General features: G+C 37.1%; 1 long non-coding RNA gene across 2 annotated transcripts in view; it reads right to left on the bottom strand.

Annotated features, from left to right (window-relative positions):
• Nucleotides 1-19,878, bottom strand: part of LOC141577571 (uncharacterized) — a 539,399-nt gene that overhangs the window by 20,009 nt on the left and 499,512 nt on the right. Inside the window, exon 4 of one of the 2 annotated variants that reach the window (XR_012506837.1) lies at nt 630-664. The exons of the other annotated variant lie outside the window; for it this stretch is intronic. This is a non-coding gene — a long non-coding RNA (uncharacterized LOC141577571). The remainder of the gene's footprint in view (nt 1-629; nt 665-19,878) is intronic. 2 annotated transcript variants of the gene reach the window in all.

Genomic DNA, 19,878 nt, shown 5'->3' with positions numbered 1-19,878 from the left:
GTTTCTGAGTGACAGAGCTATAATTTAACCTTCAGATTCTCTATCTTCATATCCAGATCTCTCATTCTTAACCAGAGATAATCTTGAATTCCCTTCCATTTCAATCAATTCCATTGAATTCAGCAAAATGTACTCTGAATGTCTATAATGTGAGAGTACTATTAAAGCAATGAAAATACAGAAATGGCTAAGACAAAGATCCTATTTTCAACGGATTCACACTTTTGTATGCAGAATTTAGTAAAGAAGGAAAATCAGTGAAAGCAAAGACTAAATTTACTTGCCATTCCGTTTTGCCTAAGATTGTACTGGTATAGGTAAACTGACAAACATGTAAATTAGCAGAAGAACCGAATAGCCATTTTTCCAAAGAGGAAAGGCAGATGGCCAACAGACACACGAAAAGATGCTCAACATTGCTAATGATCATGGAAATGCAAATCCAAACCACAATGAGATACCAGTTCACACTGTCTGAATGTCTATCATCAGAAAGAACACAAATAACAAATGTTGGTGAGGACATGAAGAAAAGGGAACCCTTGTACACCGTTGGTGGGAATGTAGTGTGGTGCAGCCACTGTGGAAAACAGTATGGAGATTTCTCAAAACACTAAAAATAGACTTACCATATGATCCAGCAATCCCACTCCTGGATATATATCTGAAAAAAACACAAATTCAAAAAGATACATGCACCCCAATGTTCACAGCCATGTTATTTACAATTGCCAAGGTATGAAAGCAACCTAAGTGTCCATCAACAGATAAATGGTTAAAGAAGGTGTGATACACACACAGTGGAATACTACTCAGCCATAAAAAGAATGAAATTTTGCCATCTGCAAAATTAGAGGTTTAGAGGGCCTTATGCTAAATGAAACAAGTCAGAGAAAGACAAATACTGTATGATATCACTTACATGTGGAATCGAAAAAGTTTTAATTTTATTTTGGTGAGTAAAACAAAACAAAACAAAACAAAAAACTGATTCACAGATATAGAAAACAAATTAGTGGTTACCAGTGTGGAGAGGGAATGGGGAAGGGGCAACATAGGAGTAAGAGGATAAAAAAATAGGGATTATTATGGGATTATATGAAATCATGTGTGTGAAACTCTTGAAAATTGTAAAGCACTGTAGAATTTAAACACTCTTTCATTCAATTTTTAAAAACTGTAAAAAATAATAAAAAAACAAAACCCTTAACTTCTAGCAATTAAAGTTGAAAAACATTCATTATGAATACTCTATATATAAGAGAAAATAATGAACATGTTTCTTTTCATGTCTTGATATAATCTATAAAATACTGCATATTTCAATAATATACAAATGATAGAAATAAACCTATTCATATATACACTATAAGGATTAATGTTTTTAAACTATGTCTTACTTGTCAGAGTTAATTTGCAACAAGGAGGCAAGTGGAATAACAAGTAGCATTATTCATAAATAAAATACATAAAAGTATATTCAGGAAAACCATGCTGTTACTTAACTGTCTAATTTACACTCTGCCTATTCAGTTTGAGTAAATAGTATTTTAAATTTTCCATGAAATGTGAGATCTTAGCACTTGTCTGTCTTTAGTTTCAGAGAAACTGAAATCAAAGGAAGACTTGTCCTTGGACACATATACACATACAGGCACAACCAAGCCTGCTTCTTAAGTCACTTCTCTGAGTCCCTTGTGTGAATGGAATGGGAAGATGGGAGATCTTCGAGTCACTTAATTTTCCACATTTTCCTTGAGGGAAACTTTTCCTTTAGTTTTATGGAAATATGATATGTCAGTCTATTATATGATTCCTTTGAAAAACAACTTAGGCTCAGAAGGGCTAGACAATACTGAAACAAATGGAACCTGAAGAGATATTTTCTTACATGTCATCAAATCTGTTTCATTAAAGGCACAAACTAGGGGATACCTAATAAAGTCAATGAGGTTTCTTTGGTTGTTGACATCTTTCATATTGAAAGGAATACTGCCAACGTTTTCCCCTATCATTGGAATTTATGCAGGAAGTAGACTCATATCATCATACGGTACAGTGGAATCTTATTTTTCACTCTTTCTACTCTAGTTCCAAAGTAAATTAGGTGACTGAGAACAATGACACACCATTATTAACTGAAGGTAAGTAGAATTTTCCATGGAATCCAGTACTGATTAAGGGAAAAGACAATATTAAGAGATATATTTTCACATCCTCCAGGTTATATTGAGGATCTGAGGAAGGAAAAAACTTGTTTCTTGTGCCATGTATGTGCTCTTTACTTGCTACAGATTCCAATTACACTTCAGTAGAAAACCAGCAGTAAGCAAACACCACAGACATTATTGTTCTAGACAAGGCCCACCAGAGGTTACTGAGTAGCAGGTGAAACTTTCAGAAGAAACAAGATATTATCATACTTTCAAAATATCTACCCCAAGATATTTATTAACTATAAATGGAAAGATAGTAACACAGCAAACACTATTTAACCAAGTAATCACAGTTAGCATCAGCGGTAAAATATATTGACATTGTTTTTGATACCAAGTGTTGAAGAAGGACATATTCTTAACCTTAGACCAATCATGAGGAAACATCAGAAAAATTCAAATTGAAGGACATTCTGGAATATAATTAATCAATTATACTATTCAGAAGTGTCAAGATCATAAAAAAAAAAAAATAAGGAAAGACTAAAGAACTGTTGCAAATTGAAAGAGACTTAGGGAAAAAAAAGTGCAATGTCAGATCCAGAACTGGATCCTGAAACAAAAAGAGGACATTAGTGGAAAAACTGGTGAAATCTGAATATGGTCTGCAGTTTAATAAATAATATTATAACAATGTTGGTTTGCTAGTATTGACAATTTTACCATGCTATGTCAGATACTTACCTTTGCAGAAGCTGATGGGATAGCTACAGGAATCTCTGCCGCTTGTAAGTCTAACATTTCAAAATCAAAAAAAATTTTTAATCATTTGAGAAGAAAAGGCAGAGTCTGAGGGAATACACCTTCTCCATCGAACTTTTAAAATTTCACTGACAGAAAAAGACTAGATTTGGAGGCTGCTCTTTAATTCTATCAGGAAATACACATGTTTCCATGAGAAAGAAAATGAGGCCTACAAGGAGAGTGGGTGAGGAAAAAAATGGGAAGGTTTGAGGGTTTTTCATTCAAGGGTATGTCTACTTATCATTCTTCCTCAGAAATGGAAGGTGGGGTTCCTAGCAGCAGTAGTCATACAGAACATGAGGCGTTTAGACTTGCTCACTGCCAAAAAGGGGGGACTCTGTCTCTTCCTAAATGAAGAATGCTGTTTCTATGTAAATCAATCAGGAATTGTCAGAAATACGGTCCAAAAATTATGAGATCAAGCTGAACGCAAAAACCAGGAATTAGCAAACTCCTGGGCACAATGGAATAACCTCTGGAGTTGGGCCTTCTGGCTCCTCCCCCTAGCAGGCCCCCTCCTTGTGATCCTTCAAGCACTGCTGTTTGGTCCCTGCATCCTTAATCTCATTACCCATTTCATTAGCTCACGAATAGAGTCACTGAGACTACAGCTAGTAATTACTCAGTACAGGCCCCTGGACCAGGAAGAAACAATGATGAATAAGGGACACCACTCTAAGGTTGATGCTCCCTACAGATGTTAAAGAGAGCATTAAAAGAGGAGAATGAGGTGGGAAGCCCCATAAAAAGAGCAGCAGGACCCCCTAGGCAGGGTTGCTGCTCTCCTCCCAGCAACGACTGGTTCCCTGGCCCAGAGGCTCTATCTCACTTTTTGCCTCTATAGTGGCTAACTTACATCTAGACTTCTATTGGTTCCCTGAGCTCACTTCTGATTGGTTATTTCCTTCACTCCTGATTGGTTATTACTCTCGCTTCTGATTGGTTATTTTTCTCACTTCTGATTGGTCCATTTGTAGTACTTCATTTGCATGGAGCTCACTCCTGATTGGTCTATTTCTACAAAGCTTGTTCCTGGTTGGTCAACTTCTGTTGTACTTTATTTGCATATGATGTTGCAAAGTGTAAGACTGGCAGCCTATAAAATGCTTGTGTAAACCTACAGATGGGGTCCAGAGCTTGAAGTGTTAACTCCTCTGGCCCACTGGCGTAATAAACCTGAGTTCTCCAACTCTCTAAGTGCTACTTGGTCTCTCGCCCGGATCCAGGTTGCTGTCACAACTGAGTTGTAACACGTTTTTCCACAACAATTACACGGATTCAGCATGGGTTCAAACACAGAGAGAGCATACGTTAAAGACCGTAAGTTTCAGAGGCAGACCAATCATCTGTCAAGTCCTGAATATTCTACCTGGTAACTGTGTGACCAGTTTAACCATAAGTTACGACTACCACCATGGCCAGTACTACTACTACCACAACTACCATGGCTACTATGACTACTGTCACCACTACCAGTACTAATATTACCACTACCACTACTACTATTACTACCATTACTACCACTGCTATCACTACTACCATCACTACTATCACTACCAGTACTACTACCATCACTACTACATTACTTCCACTACCACTATCACTACCATTACTACCTCTACCACTACTACTACCACTACTACCATTACTACCACTACCACCACCACCACCATTATCACTACTACCGCTAATTCTCCTCCTCCTTTTTTAGTGGCAATAATACTTACCTTGTAGATTTCTCAAGATATTACTGAAGTCATGTAAACACTACAAATAAGAGCTATTAATCTCATGTCTCTTTAAAGCCATAGATTTCTTATCATTGTATCATTACATAAAGTTTAAAAGAAGAGAAAAATCACATCCATTTTAATGTACCAAAACGTATGTGTTATCATTTTAAGTTTTATGGTTATATATTTTAACATGGTTGTGATCTTAGTGTATCATTTTTATTTTCCATTTTCGCACATTACTGTTTATGGCTTTTTCATGTTGGTACAATATACTTAAAATGATAATTACCTCTCCTCATTGGAGCATTTTAGTTTATTCCCTTTTTTTTTAACTATTGTAAGCCATGTGTGTTGCATTGTTTGCATTGCTTTTTTCCTTAACTTAGATTATTCCTTTTATAAAGAATTCTGTATCAATGTCTGTAGTTTTTTTTTGTAAACTCAATAGTTAAAAATTGACCCTCTTTCTAGATTTTTATTATTTTTACCTGCTACTTTTTAGATATCTGAATACATGTATCTTAAAGCACTTGATTTTCTTGATGTTATTATCAGAAGTACTCTCTCGTCAGTGCCAGACAAAGCAAGGTTATTGGCATGATCCTTCCTTCCAGTACAGGATTACAACCCTGGTGCAGACCATGTACAACCACCACTGTTTAGTTATATGAAGCATGACAAGTGCTATGTAAATGTTACTTCTCATTATTAGTTATTCATTCTGGCATGATACTATAGGGAAAAAGTAACTTTGCCAGAGATTTTACTATCATTCTATTAGCCTCCTTTAGTGTAGGTTGCCACTGGTGATGGTGCGTAAGAATACAGAGCAGATGAGATCTTTTACGTTATGTGGAAAAGCCTATCACAGTGTCCCTCATTTTCCAGGGTTAGCACAGTGCAAATTTTCTATGAGTTCTTTGGAATTTGACCAGCGACTGCTTTGCCCGGGCCATTCATCTTGATCTTGAGGCTGTGCAGATTTCTGGCTTTTGAGTATCCACACAGACCTCTCACTATACTCTAAACTGCAATTTTATGTTCCCTGAACTTTGCTTACTTTTGTGATCTCAGGTTCATTGTGACCCCATTAGTGTCCTTCCTTTGTAGCCTGCTCTCATGTCTTATTTTCTTGTTCAGCTATTATAACATGTTGCCATCCTTGATCCAGGAGGGAAAATTTAGTCTACGGGTATAAGAATTAGATATGTTGCTTGTATTGGAGAATAACATAGTTATCAATTTCTTAGAAAGAGAAAAGAAGAAAGGTTAAGAAAATAGAGGAGATGCTATGGGCTTTCTCTGCAATTTCCCCAAGCTGGGAAGGAAGAGTGAAGCACAACCTCTAAGTTAGAACACATGCTGCTAGTTTTGAAACAGAAAAAAACAAACTAATTCCACAGTGTTATTGTGATCATGTCAAAATATACATGACATGAAAGTTGCAATTTAAAATATTTAAGGGTACACTTCAGTGGCACTAAATACATTCATTATCATGCAAATGTTGTCACCATCTATCTCCAGGACTGTTGATTTTCCCAAATTGTAACTCTATCCATTAAACAATACCTCCCAGCCTTCCCTGCTCCCAGCCTCTGGCACCCATCATTATATTTTCTATTAATTTGATTAATCTAGGTGCCTAGAATAATACAATATTTTTCTTTTGATTATTGGCTTATCTCCCTTAGCATGTTTTCAAAATTCATTCATGGTACAGCATGTGTCAGAACTACCTTCCTTTTTAAAGCTAAATATTTAATTGAATGTATACCACATTTTGTTTATCTGTTCACCCATATAGGGACACTTGAGTTGCTTCTACCTTTTAGCTAATGTGAATAATGCTGCTATGAACATGTGTGTACAGATATCGCAGACCCTGCTTTTATTTCTTTTGGATATATAATTTTGCCAATATCTAACACTCGTTATTTTCTGCGTGTTTCTTGCCAATATCCCACAATTGTTATTTTCTGTTCATTTGTTTTAACACTAGCCATCCTTGTAGGTGTGAGACAGTATCTCACTGTGGTTTTGATTTGCATGCCCCTAATTATTAGTGATGCTGAGTAACTTTTCATGTGGTTATCAGCCACTTGCATATCTTCTTTGGAAAAGTATCTGCTCAATCAAGATACTTTGCCCATTCTAATTAGGATTTCCCCCCTTTACAATAGTTTTAATAATGGAGGATTTAAACTTTGAATTAAAATATGAAGCTGGAGAAGGGACAGAAGAGATGTGAGAAAGGACTCTGGCCTCAATCCAATACACTTGGCTATTCCTAGATATTTTACATGTGTTAATGGAAATGATCATGTAAACACTGTTACTCCTTAAAGAGTCCTGTATCATAGTTGAAATAGTGGGTTACAAAGACCCCACAGGTGATAGGGAAATGGCAACATCTGGAAGCCCCCCACCCACATCGGAGCAGATGGCTCTTCCCCAAGGGATATAATAGTAACTACTTCCCTTAAAGAAGCCATCTGTCTGAATCATTATTTTCACCAATTAATGAAGAAGGCATTTGAAAGGCTGAGAAACTGGTTAATTCTAAAAACAGGAAGGAGGAAAGAACTATGATTTGCCCAATTATAAACTGACACCATTTCTAGACATCTCTGTTGAATACGAAATAGTATCTACTTCTGTTGCCCTTTCTGCATCATTCAGTGGAACTAGCTGAATTGGTAAAAAGCAAATCAATAGATGAAAGTAGTCTGTGATGACAAATTTGACTTGCTTGACAGCAGTGTATATTATTATTGATCACCAAGATCAAATCAGGCAGAACAAGCAAGTCACAAAGTCTTATGATACAATAAAGCTCCAACTCATAGTATTAATCTGATGGTGAATTCAGCAGGGCAGGTAATAGTATTTTATCTTGATGTTGTTCAACTATTATAATATTGGTTAAACCCTTACCTACCACTCACTGACTATTTCTTCACTCCTTAAACCCCAGCCATATAGAAAAATTAACAGTTCCCTTATCCACTAACAAGCCCATATAGCTGCTAATGTCAGCCCCAGATGATAACAAATTGGCAAACCTTTCTTATTCTGATTCCAGCTCAAGCATCTTCTATGTGAAGAACTGTTCTATCATGTAAGAAAGCTGATAATGCCACCTTAGCCTCCTCATGGTTTGTAATATGAATTGATACTGCAGCATTTTCTCACTCAGCTAATTCACTGTAAAATGCTGACTTCCATAGTAGACTGTTATCATGTGAGGAAATATAATGCATCCCCCTCACCTATGTAGCACTAGTCCCCAGAAATAAAACTTAAAAAAAAGAAACTGGTAATTAAAGAAAAAAAAAAGGTTTGGAAATGCTATTGACAAGATGAGAACTTGCTTTAAAAAATCATAACATGATAATTTTATGAAGGCTTTCATTCCTTTTTGCTTACAATAAAAAGCTATACATAAAACTGTTATTCTCAACTTTTAAGCACACAGCAAAAATAAACTTCAGTTAAAAAAACAACTATCTGGAAACAGAGATGCTGAGATTACAAATCTGATTTTTTGGGTTTAGGGTTGGTGTTTATTAAATAGGGCTTGCCAAAATCAGTCACTGAACTTTGAACCTGGAAATTTATGGGTTCTTAAATAATGGTTCCTTATCCATGCCTATAGCTTTGTGTTTGACAGCAGGGCAAAAATGCTTCCTGGTGTTCAAAGGGGCTAATCTAATGTCTTACCTAGTTTCATTAATTATTCTCAATCAAACAAAATATTAAAAAAAACAACCTTATAATCACTTCTGCTGGCCTGTTTGTAGTGCAGCTGCTACAGGCTCATGATATTTCTGTCTCTGCCCTACTCAGATTTCCTCGAGCCAGACACACTGGGTGGACCGACACTCTAGAAGCAAAGCTTGCACACCATGCTGAAAGTAACAATGCTACATGGCAAACTCACACCTGACTTTACCAAACAAAGAAACCAGCTCTTGATGAGGTGATCTGTCAGTAAGCACAAGCGTGGAGAGATTTATAACAGACGGCTCATTCCAATGGGGATGTGATTTTATTAGTTTCCTCTCTCTTGTTCTCTCAGCCTGTCTCTCTCTCTCCCTTACCTCTTAAATATAATTACAAATATAAATATTGTATTTTGATGCCCACCTTTGCCAAAACAGTGCAAAGTGACTCACTTTTCATTGTATTTTTTCTTAAACATTGACTCATCAGGCTTTTTATAGCTCCTCAACCTGTTTTTTTTTTTTTCCTCCTAAGTAACTTTCTGATTAGTGAGCCTTTTGCTCATGGCAGCACTTAATGATGTCGCTTAAGGGAGAAGTGCTTGGGATGAATTTATGTCTGCTTGCTTTATCCAAGAAGAAAAGTACTTTGCATCCTTTTCCTTGCCTGGTCCCCTTAGAGCTGCATTCTAGCCCAGCTGATGGATCGCTTCCTGTCTACAAAGACTAACCACAGTGTCTTTCAGTCTGGGAGTGTGCACGTTAACGCACGCTGTCTCATTGTCCTGTCCTCTTAATTTAAATGCTTGTCTCCTTGCTTCTCAGTCTAATAGCTCATTCCTTCTCCCCTATTACCCAGTACTGTTTCTCCAGCCTATCACTTGCAATTTCCAGGATGACATATTTTAATTCAGATCATAGCTCATTTAGTCCTTTCTCCTGATATGCTAATAGCACCTCAAGCTAATCATTAATTTCTACCCTGTGGTTTCAATAATTCTTTCCATGCTAAATCTTGCAAAGGAATATTGTTTTAGGCTTAGCACCTTAACTTAGTCTAAGGCAAAAATGTGCCAGAAGATGCCAAGTCACTGCAAACCCCCACCCGTGCCCCACCAATGGGGGCATCATTGCTCACCTAAAGGCTTGCTTTCTCAACAAGTGAAGACTAAAAGGCACAGAAATGACTGTACACCTGCTGCTTTATGTGGGTTTAATTAATGTCTTTTGGAAACAAAAAGGAAGTGTTTTGCAAAATTACTGTTTATGTGTCCCTGCAAGTAAATATATTAATAGGAAAAAGAGATCAAAAGAGAGAAAAAAAAATTTAATGTTAGTGCTTGAAAGATCTTCAGAGATCAAGTTCAAGCTCTTCCTTTTTACTAATGAAACAACTGAGGTCCATGGAGTTTCAAAGATTTGCTGTGGGTCACACATCCTGTTACATGAGGTTGTTAAAGGGGCAAAGCAAGCCCATGGGTCATAAAAGCAGGCAGGCAAGTTCTAAAAGGGGAGAACTTGGGCTGGCTCATTTGGAGAGCTTCTGTGCATGTGTGTGTGTGTGTGTGTGTGTGTGTGTGTGTTATTTATTTAAATATCATATGTTTATACACACTGATAACATTCCTCTGTCTCCATAGACAGACATACGTATATACACACACTCTCTTTTCTCTTGGAGTTCCTTTTTCCTCTAATTATTTTTTACTCTCTTTCATGTTGTTGGATACTCTCAAATCTGCCCTCCTTCACTACAACACTCATACACACACACACACACACATATCTGATATTTTATGTTATCATTCATGTTTAAGTTCGGGACAATCAAATACTGATAGATGCTCTATGTTGGGTGGAGGAAGAAAACTGTCAACTACTGATTTTCCTAATAGAAATACCAGATGGACAGGCTGGGCAACCATATATTTAGCAGTCAGACTCCAAAGTATCAGTATCTAAAAATCTGTTCTGTTGGTTTATTCAGTGTCTCTGTAGGAGGATTTGCTCAGCTCATACCTGGAGTGTGTAGATCTGGCTATCAGCATTCTAAGAAGTTTAATTATCTATCAGAGGACAGGAAGTCCCACCACTCCATGTGCTGGTTTTCCCTTAACACTTCTGGTTTTTGGAAGGCAGCTCTCTGTCAGTCTACAGTGACCCATGTCCCTGAGTCTGATGCTTCTCTAGTACCATTTTGCAGTGTTGGGGACAAGCAGTCACTAGGATGCATGGAATAATAAAGTTACATGGGGCAGGTACCTGTTCCATATTGTGCTTTTTAAAGATTTCCCTGATCTTAGCCCCACATGTAATACACAGGCCTCACTCCCACTCGTCATCTCACCCAATAACATCAGTGCCTCTGATTCTCAGGTCTACTCAGGGCTCTGCAGGATGAATCACTGGGCTTTCCATTGGCAATGTCTTCTGCCAGGAACTGACAACAACCTTCTGAATCTGCTAATGCTTCATCCACATCCCTTCATTAAAAATTTGTTAACATCTTTTACTCACTGTAGTCCCCACTCCTGTTCTCTTTGTAATCATAGTGTACAACTAATGTCTTTTGTTTTTTCTTAAAGTTTCAGAAGGCAGCAGAGAATGAGTCTGGATTTAGCTGTTGCCCCTTGGATAGTGTGACGAGAGGAGGATTTGTTATTTATCATTCATTATTATGCTTCTCACAAAATCACTGAAGAGGCCAGATAAGCATCTCTTGAAAAATTCCCTGAACAACACAGCTGAACTAGACCACTAAGGCAGCCACTGACTCTGTGATGTTTGGGATGCTACAGAATTAAGAAACGACCATCATTATTGCTGACTCCAGAGCCATGCTATGTCTGCCATGAACTGGGCCAAAAGATCTTTGCCCCATGTCTCTCCATAGCCAGGAAACTAAGCTCCTGACTTTGGATTTCTGATGCAGCTCACACTCATACACACACACACACACACCCCAAATATCATTATAATCATGCTTGCCAGAGGAATTACATATCTGCTTGATATTTTCTTTGCCTTTACTATCAAATGTTGCTGCCTTGGCTTGGTTTAATGTAGATAACTTGCAGAATCTGAACTGTAATGAGTCTTGGAAATACGGGTTTTAGGTTTCCATGCACTAACATGCAGTAAGGAACATTAAAAGGGAATTGGGCTGGAGTTGAGTGAGCTTTTATAAAATATCTTTCATGTTTGTGTTTAACTGAAATTCCCTTAAGATCCCTTTTCTATGGATTCATATGTGTATATTCATATGTGTAATTCTCCTCAACTGGGGGTAATTTTGCCCCTTGGGGACATTTGGACACACATCATCTTTGACTGTCTCTCTGGGGGTTCAGAACTGATACCTAGGCAGCAGAGGCAAAGCATGCTGTTAAATATCTTACAATGCACAGTACAGCCTCCAACAACAGATATCAATAGTGATGGAATTAAGAAATCCTAGTATATGTGAATACATGAAAGATGAGTAGTTCATAACTATAATTATCTCTGGGGATGAGAGAAAAGGACTTGATTTAAGAATGATGATTAATGACAGTGGCATTTCTTTACACAAACAATGAAATATCAGGAAAGAAAAGCAAAGAAAAACATACCTTTTAAAATTGCATCCAAAAAAATAAAATACTTAGCAATAAATCTAACCAAGGAAGTGAAAGACTTATATGCAGAGAACTACAAAGCACTGACTAAGGAAATTAAAGATGACATAAAGAAATGGAAAGATAACCCATGTTCTTGGATTGGAAGAATTAATATTATTAAAATGACCATACTACCCAAAGCAATCTACAGAATTAACGTGATCTCTATCAAATTAACCAGGATGTTTTTCACAGAATTAGAACAAATAATCCTAAATTTTATATGGATTCACAGAAGACCGAGAATTGCCAAAGCATTACTGAAGAAAAAGAATGAAGCTGGAGGAATAACCCTCCAGACTTCAGACAATACTACAGAGCTACAGTAATCAAAACAGCTTGCTATTGGTACAAAAACAGACATGTGGATCCATGGAGCAGAATAGAGTCCAGAAATAAACCCACAGACTTTTGGTTAGTTAATCTTTGACAAAGGAGTCAAGAACATAAAATGGAGTAAAGACCAAGTCTCTTTAGCAAATGGCATTGGGAAAACTGGACAGCAGCATGTAAATCAGTGAAGTTAGAATGCTCACACTATGCATAAAAAAATATTCAAAATGGCTGAAAGACTGAAACATAATACAAGACACTATAAACCTCTTAGAAGAAAACAGGCAAAACATTACCCAACATAAATCTCAGCAATATTGTCTTAGGGCTATCTACCCAGGCAATAGAAATAAAAGCAAAAATAAACAAGTAGATAAACAAGATTATACTGTATAACACAGGGAAATATATATATATATTTCTATATAGCTCACAGTGAAAAAAATGTGACAATGAATATATGTATGTTCATTATAACTGAAAAATTGTGCTCTACACTGGAATTTGACACAACTTTGTAAAATAACTCAATAAAAATGCAAAAAAATTAAAAATATACATAAGACCTAATTAAACTTATAAGCTTTTGCACAGGAAAGGAAACCATAAACAAAACAAAAAGACAACCTGCAGAATGGGAGAAAATATTTGCAAAACATGAGACTGACAAGGGCTTAATCTCCAGAATATATAAACAGCTCATATAACTTAAAAAGAAAAAAACAACGAACCCAATCCAACAATGGGCAGAATACCTAAACCAACAATTCTCCGATGAAGACATACTAATGGCCAATAGGCACATGTAAATATGTTCATTATCACTAACTATCAGAGAAATGAAAATCAAAACTACAATGAGGTATCACCTCACACCACTCAGAATGGCCATCATTCAAAAGTCCACAAAGAATAAATGTTGGAGAGTCTATGGAGAAAAGAGGATCCTCCTACACTGTTGGTGGGAATGTAGCTTGGTGCAACCATTATGGAAAACAGTATGGAGATTCCTCAAAAAACTAAAAATAGACTTACCATATGATCCAGCAATCCCACTCCTGGGCATATATCTGGAGGGAATCTTAATTCAAAAAGATACATGTACTCCAATGTTCATAGCAGCACTATAATACAATAGCCAAGACATGGAAACAACCTAAATGTCCATCAACAAATGACTGGATAAAGAAGTTGTGGTATATTTATACAATGGAATACTACTCAGCCATAAAAAAGAACAGAATAATGCCATTTGCAGCAATGTGGTTGGACCTGGAGATTGTCATTCTAAGGTAAGTAAGCCAGAAAGAGAAAGAAAAATACCATATGATATCAGTTCTATGGGGAATCAAAAAGAAAAAAAAAGGAAAGAAAAACTTATCTACAAAATAGAGTCACAGACATAGAAAACAAATTTATGGTTACCAGGGAGTGGGAAGGGATAAACTGGGAGATTGCGATTTGCATATACTAACTACTACATATAAAATTGACAACAAGTTCATACTGTATAGCACAGGAAACTATATTCAATATCTTTTAGTAACTTATGGTTAAAAAGAATATGAAAATGAATGTATGTATGTTCATGTATGACTGAAGCATTAAGCTGTACACCAGAAATTGACACACTGTAAACTGACTATACTTCAATAAAAATATATATACAACAAATGATTAAAGGGACTTTAGCCATTATTTAATTTTACTTTTTTAACAAAGAGTCTGTGTGTATTGGTGTCATTAAAAATTAGCACAAATAATAAAGTATAATGAACAGCAACCAAAATGTGGAGTAGGGATATTCAGAACAGAGTATCTGCCTTATCTCTAAAGGCCCTTTGTTTTCATATATATTCCCAGTGATATAACAGTCCACACTATCATTTTAGCAATAAATCTAAGTGTCTTCCTTAACTCCTTTCTTCTTCATCCTCCACATCTAATCTAGGATTAATTCAAACCCATTCTAATAGTGAGTAAACTCTCTGAACCATCATTCCCTCTTCATCTCCACTGATCATTTTAATTTATGCTTTTTTAGGTTTTCCCTATGGCAACAGACTCATTACTAGTTCCCTGCTATCTGCCTTCAAAACTCTCTTTCCAAGTAATTTTCCACATCACTGACAATTTCATTCATATGTGCCATTATTCACAGTTTCCCCTAACAAAGACCTCAGTTGTTTTCTTCTTGGATGAAGGATGATGAAGACAGTCTCAGTATCATTCTCAGTCCCCAGGACTGAGGCAAGTACCACTGGTATCACTGATTAATCTCAGTAGTCTTTTGGGCTGATACTAACTCTTACTTCAGACTCCCTCCTAACATGATCCATGCAGCCACCACAAGTAGTCTGGAGTCTGTACGAAGATGACACCGAGCATGCTTTCTTTCAACACTGAACTGCTACATATCTAACAGCTGTTTTTCTCTGTCAGTGGGTATTTCCATATTGAGGAATAAAAGTGATGAGGGGTTACTGATGACTTAAAGAATGGAGCAAGAGATTCAGGAATATCCTGTAACTGAGTGTTCTTTTCAGATACTTTACTCTGATTTTGAAGATCTAACAACCTTAGTCACAATACTTGACCAGTAACTGACCATGTTCTAGAACTGACCCTATAGTCTATTATATTAGTTTCCCAAAATAGAGTTTGGTGGAAGCTGACATCCAATTGTACCAGATTTGAAACTACAACTCTTACTAAAGCTTATGCTTTCACCTACTTGTAAACAGACGTCATCTCAATGGGAAAGAGAAAAATAAAGAGAAACAGTCCCAGGAAATAGCAGTCCAGAGAACAATTAGGGAGCAGTCAAAAAGAATCGGAAAAGGGGGGTAAAAACAAGAACCTATGATTCTGAACAAGTTTAAATAAAGCAGTGTCAAGGCAATAAGAATGAGATCACTTCAGAATAAGCAAAATTACCATAGAAAATAGATGGTGGTTCACCGTGACATAGACAAACTGGGGATTTATCTTGAGTGTGGAAATGTCACCAAAAAGATGTCAAATAAAATGGGCAGGAGTAAAGAATACAAAGATATGAAAGAAAAGAATTATAAGTTTGAGTCAATTCTTAATAGGAACCTAATTCCTAAACTCATGAAAAAAGGAAAAAATGAGTGAGAAATATGAAGAGTTGAGTAGACCTCAGAGGGGATGAGTATGAAGAATCCGATATCAGACAGAATGAAAAGAGAAGATGTGACATGTCAAGAAAATTATTTAACATCTTCCTCAGGAGAAGGATGATTTTTAAAAGAGGAATTTTTTCAGCAGCACATTTTAAACTGATTTCACGTGCCTTCTATAGAGGCTGAGGGAATCATTACTGATTTCAATAATCATTTTAGAAAAAAAAATTCTTCATACTTTATTTTTTATAATTTCACCTCTTCATAGGACCAAACAAGGAGTCAAGTGTAAATATAACTTTTGAACCTAAATGAAATGTCATGCATCGATGTCACCACCAGATGTGGACGGAGCACCCAACACGGCAGCAGTACCTTCTGGATGAACCCCACGCTCACCTTTCCCAATAGTCACGGCTCCAGCCTCACAGGGTCCTTGAGGTACCCTGTGTTTGCACTTCATTCAGTTGGCACAGTTTTATTTCTTTCAATGCCTCATTACAGAAACAGACAGAATAATAGCTGGGATGAAAAGCTGGATGGTTTGAACTTTTCATCTTAGAAATAAAAACTGAGGTGCTTTTATGGAGCACATATAACTTTAAAGGTTTGGTGTTTTCCATACAATCACATAATGATGACATTGTCGGAGGAAATCAGAGTAAGCACAAAACCAATAGGGTTAGCAAGGTTGGAGCCTACCAATATTGAGATTGATTTTCTACACAGAATGATTAAACTACCACTGCTCCCTTACGTACTAAATCTTTAAAATCCAACTCACCACTTCACTTTTCCCAAAAGTTGAAAACCAAAAGAAAAAAGAGAAAAACTTATATGAAGAAAAGTCATTACTTCCCCAAAGTACAATAGCATATTGACTTTGAAAACAGTAACTTCTGAGAGATGGGAGCCCAAAAGCTAGGGTTCAATTAACTCAATGAAGGCTCCATGTTCCTTCCCATCAAGTCAGAGGCAATTACGTCTATACGCAAGTACAGACGTATGAATCAGTCTTTCCGTTCCAACTCTTCCCACTGTGTGTATGTATGTTTCTATTTTTATTTGTTTATGGAACATTCCAGGAAGAGATACCAGATAAAAACAAGAGGGATTACTCAGCATTTCTGAATTCTGTCATAAGATAGTCTAAAACTTACACATGTGCTACAATTATAGGCAGTTCTTGACATAAGTCATCAAATAAAAAGGAATAGAAAATGGTGACATAGAAGTCTCCCAAGCTCCCCTGCTCCCATGGGCACAATGAATCTATGGCTGCACATGGAACAATTCCCTCTGAAAAAGAACTCAGAAAGTAGCTCAGTGATGCCTGCACAACGGAACGATAAGAAAATCGCCACATCGTAAAGTGTAGTAGAGGGTGAGACACAATCTTGTCGTCACTACACCCCCGGCATGGTAACACACCATCAGGAGGGAACTCACAACTCCAGATTCTCCCTGAGGAGCAGAAGGTTTGGACTCCACATCTGACAACCCAACTTTTAAGACTTTCACCTGACAGATGGGTCCCCAAAACATCTAGCTCTGAAGGCCAGTGGGAATTGCCTCCATGAGACTCACAAGGGTATAGCAGACTGAGAAAGTCTCAAGGGGCATGTGAGGACTCACTGGGGCTATCCCCACAAGCCCAGTACAGAGGCAGCAGACAAACCTGCCCAGTAGTTCCATGAAAGAGACCTATTTGCTTAACTTAAAAACTGTACACAGAGGGTCAGACTTCCAATTTAACACACAATTAGGATCCAACTGCATTCTCTCCAAAAACCAGGCAGGCCAGTGGGTGCTGCCTTTGTGCTCTTTCTCTGCCCTGCACCCGGTCACTGGTACAAGATGCTTGTATACGCATCCCATACCAAGGACACATCCCTTGACAGCCTGGCTCCATTGCTAGAAGGGCTTGTGTTCACAGGATTAAGAGGACAGAGGCAACAAAACAGTTCTTCTCCCCTCCTCCTATTATTTTTTATTTTTTTGTTAATGGAGGTACTGGGGATTGAACCCAAGGCCTCTTGCATGCTAAGCATGTGCTCTGCCACTGAGCTAATCCCTCACCCAGAAATAGTTCTTAACTGGCTAAGTACAGAGGGATCAGACAGAAACACCCAGAAAGAGGTATATTTACACACTTTAAACCTGCTACCTGAGGGTCCAGCTTCCAATCAGCCTCCATCTAGGGGCTGACAGAGATCCTGCTGTTTGGCACACTGAGTGGTCTTGGCACATCCTCAACTACTGGGTACCACTAAGGACAGAGAAGGCTGCTTGGACATTCACAAAAGTTTGAGAGACGAGCAAGAGCTAGGGCAGGGCTGGATGGTAAGTTTCATCTCCTATCCAAGACCACTCCCTTCAAGCCTAGAAGTGGTGTTTTATCTATAGAAAACAAACACAGCAAGGATCAAAGGAAATGAAGGAAGAGAGGAATATGTTTCCAACTAAAAAATAAAATAAAATCACAGAAAAAGACCTTAAGGAAATGGGGATAAGTGATTTACCTGAAAAAATGTTCAAAATATGGTCATAAAAATGCCCACAAATTCTTACTTTCTCCTGAGAACAATGTACAAACAAAGTAAGAATTTCAACAAAGGGACAGAAAATATAAGAAAGTACCAAACAAAAATCAAAAAGATCAAAAATGGAGTAACAAAACTGAAAAATTCAATAAGAGTTCAACAGAAGATGAGGTGAAGTAGAAGAAAGGATCCAAAGTTCAAAGATAGGACAGTGGAATTCATACAGAAGAGCAAAAAGAAAAAAAAAAAAGATTAAAAGAAGGTAAAGACAGCTTAAGGGACTTATGGGACATAAACATATGGAAGATATTCCCATTGTGGGAATTCTGGAAGACGAAGAGTGGGAGAAAGAGGTAGAGAACTTATTAAAAGAAATAATGTCTGAAAACTTTCTGAACCTGGGAAAAGAAACAGAATTCCAAAACCAGGAAGCCCCTAGATTCCAAAGAAGGTAAAACCAATGAGACTCAGAGTAAAACACATGATCATTAAAGTGTCAAAAGTTAAAGACAAGGAGAGAATCTTAAAAGCAGAAAGACAAAAACTAACTGTTATATACATGTAAACCCCCAGACGGCTACCTGCAGGTTTTTCTAGCAGGCCAGAAAGAAGTGGCATAGTATATTCAAAGTCCTGGGGTGAGGGTGGGAAGGAAGGAAGGAAGGGAGGAAGGAAGAAGGGAACCAACCCCAAACCCTGCCAGCTAAGAGTACTTTACCCAGCAAAGCTGCCCTTCAGCACTGAAGGAGAGATCAGAGTTTTCCAGACAAGTAAAAGCTCAAGTAATTCATCATTAGATCAGCCATACAAAAAAATGTTAAAGGGACTTCTTTTCATTGAAAAGAAAGGGTGCTAATTAGTAATAGCAAAACAGTATAAGTATCAGTAGAAAATGTAAATATACAGTTGACCTATGAACATGGGTTTGAACTCTGTACACTGACTTATACATTCATTTTAAAAAACATATGTGCTACAGTACTGCATGATCTGTGGTTGGCCGAATCCATGTACACCAAACTGCAGAGATGGAGGTCTAGCTATAAAATTTTATACAGATTTTAGACTGTGAGGAGGGTAAAGCCCCCAGCCCTTGTGTTGTTCAAAAGTCAAGTGTACTGTTAAACTCAGAATGATCTACTATTATAATGGTGATGGATGACTCATTTATAAATCTAGTATAAAAGTTAAAAGACAAAAGTAGTAAAATGACTATAATACAAAAACTTTTTAATGAATACACAAAATAAAAAGATGTAAATTGTGACATCTAAAACATAAAACATGAAGAGGGACTAAAATTATAGAGCTTTAGAATGCATACACACTTAAGTTTTTAACAGCTTAAAACAGACTGTTACAGCTCTGTTTTATGCAAGCCTCATGAAATCACAAAGCAAAAACATATTTTAGATATATTAAAGATAAAGAGAAAGGAATCTAAAGATATTACGTTAAAAGTTACCAAATCACAGTGAAAGAGAACAGGAATAAGAAGGAAACAAAAGAATTAGAAAAATAGCCAGAAAACAATGTTTTTAAAATGGCAGAAAGTCCCTACCTACCAATGATTACTTCAAATTTAAATGAACTAAGTTCTCCAATCAAAAGATAGAGAGTGGCTCAATAAATTTTTTAAACATTCAAGATCTAAGTATATGCTGCCTACAAGAGACTCACTTCAGCTCTAAGGATGCACACAGACTGACAGGGAGGGGGTAGAAACAGACATTGCATGTAAATAGAAGCCAAAATGAATCCGGGTAGCTATGCAGG

The sequence above is a fragment of the Camelus bactrianus genome, chromosome 4, assembly GCF_048773025.1.
Source record: "Camelus bactrianus isolate YW-2024 breed Bactrian camel chromosome 4, ASM4877302v1, whole genome shotgun sequence".
In the NCBI taxonomy this organism is placed as follows: Eukaryota; Metazoa; Chordata; class Mammalia; order Artiodactyla; family Camelidae; genus Camelus; species Camelus bactrianus.
The sequence above is the reverse complement of the archived record's forward strand: the minus strand, read 5'-3'. Positions and strand labels throughout refer to the sequence as shown.